Source organism: Salvelinus sp. IW2-2015, linkage group LG15, assembly GCF_002910315.2.
Source record: "Salvelinus sp. IW2-2015 linkage group LG15, ASM291031v2, whole genome shotgun sequence".
Classification (NCBI taxonomy): domain Eukaryota; kingdom Metazoa; phylum Chordata; class Actinopteri; order Salmoniformes; family Salmonidae; genus Salvelinus; species Salvelinus sp. IW2-2015.
The window spans coordinates 33,286,002-33,288,212 of NC_036855.1; positions in this window are offsets into that span (position 1 = coordinate 33,286,002).

Below are 2,211 nucleotides of genomic sequence, written 5' to 3' on the forward strand. Positions count from 1 at the left end.
AGACTAGAGACTGGGGTGGGTGGGGGTGGGCATAAAGAGATGGCTTTGCCGCAAAATGAAATATCAGGACTGATGGAGAGGCAGGGGAAAAAGAGGAAACCAGCAGCAAATCAGGTGGAACCCAAAAGGCAATTTCGAGAGGGTGAATTTTCAGGAGATCTCTATTCAATCATATGAAAGGAAAGGTTCCAAGCTTTATTAAAGGGGACAGTGCAATTTCAATGTACATTTTATAAACAGTTTGAGAAATAAGCACATACATTAGCGATTTATTTCCAGTTATCTTTTTAAATAGATTTCAGATCTGAGCATATTGCAGCAACATATTTTGCCAAAAGAGAACCAACCATGGCAATAATGGCCCATCAGAATATAAATAAACTTGTTTTCCATCAWTCCTTCCTGGTTTTCAAATAGCTTTTCCCTTAGCTTGCTGCCTCTCTCTCCCCCATTCTCCATGCACTTGAGGACGGCATCAGTCATGTGACTGATAGATTGTGATAGATATTGATGAGGTATKTGTATGACACAGACATACTKTGGCTGTGGTGGGATAGAGGGAGGAGCTCAGCTGTTCCAATGCACACTACAATTACTCATCCCCTTCCTGACCATCCTGGATAGGAGACTGAAGGTGATCGAGCCCTTGACCCTTCCCCTCCCCCAACATTGTCCAAACCTCTCATTTACATTGGCTGCCATAACCAAAATGAAGCTCATTCGTCCCACGAATAGACCCATGATCTCTCCTTTGTCCTGTACACAACCTCCCATTCATTTCCCCCAAGAGAGTAGGCAAAAGAGTAAAAGGAGAGCTGAATCCTTGGCCCAGACAGGCTGTGGAGAATGGCCCATGAAGACTGCTGGAGTCTGAATGGGGTTTGKGATGCTGAGGTGGGGATGAGGATGGGGATCCCCCTATAACTCTGGCTCTGCTAAGATGCCCCTCTCAGCCAATGTTTGTCTGTCTCATCCATCTATGATAGTATTTCTGATAGTCGCCCTGATCGTCAGGTGTTTGTAGGCCTCCTTGCTCACACACTTTTCAGTTCTGCCCACAAATGTTCTATAGAATTGAGGTCAGGGCTTTGTGATGCCACTCCAATATCTTGACTTTGTTGTCCTTAAGCCATTTTGACACAACTTTGGAAGTATGCTTGGGTCATTGTCCATTTGGAAGACCCATTTGCGACCAAGCTTAACTTCTGACTGATGTCTTGAGATGTTGCTTCAATATAGCCACATATATTTCCATCCTTGTGATGCCATCTATTTTTGTGAAGTGCACAGTCCTCCTACAGGCAAGCACCCCCACACATGATGCTGCACCCCGTGTTCACGGTTGAGATGGTGTTCTTCGCGTTGCAAGCGTCCCTATTTCCCTCCAAACATAATGATGGTCATTATGGCCAACACAGTTCTATTTTTGTTTCATCAGACCAGAGGACATTCTCCAAAAGTCCAATCTTTGTCCCATGTGCAGTTGCAAATCATAGTCTGGTCTTTTTATGGTGGTTTTGAGCAGTGGCTTCTTCCTTGCTGAGCGGCCTTTCAGGTTATGTCGATATAGGACCCATTTACTGTGGATAAAATACTTTTGTAGCCGTTTCCTCCAGCATTTCACAAGGTCCTTTGCTGTTGTTCTGGGATTGATTTTGCACTTTTCGCACCAAGTACTTCTTCTTCTAGGAGACAGAACGTGTCTCCTTCCTGAGCGATATGAAGGCTCCGTGGTCCCATGGTGTTTATACTTGCGTACTATGTTTGTACAGATGAACGTGTACCTTCAAGGCATTTGAAAATTGCTCCCAAGGATGACAAGACTTGTGGAGGTCTATCTTTTTTTTCTGAGATCTTGGCGATGATTTCTTTTGATTTTCCCGATGAGTCAAGAAAGAGGCACTGAGTTTGAATGTAGGCCTTGAAATACATCCACAGGTACACTCCAATTGACTCAAATTATGTCAATTAGCCAATCAGAGTCTCTAAAGCCATGACATCATTTTCTGGAATTTTTCCAAGCTGTTTAAAGCACAGTTAACTTAGTGTATGTCAACTTCTGACCCCATAGAATTGTGCATACATGAATTATAAGTAAATAATCTTCTGTAAACAACTGTTGAAAAATGAACTTGTGTCATGCACAAAGTAGATTGTCCTATACGACTTGCCAAACTTAGAATTTTGTTAACAACGAAAAATTGTGTGAGG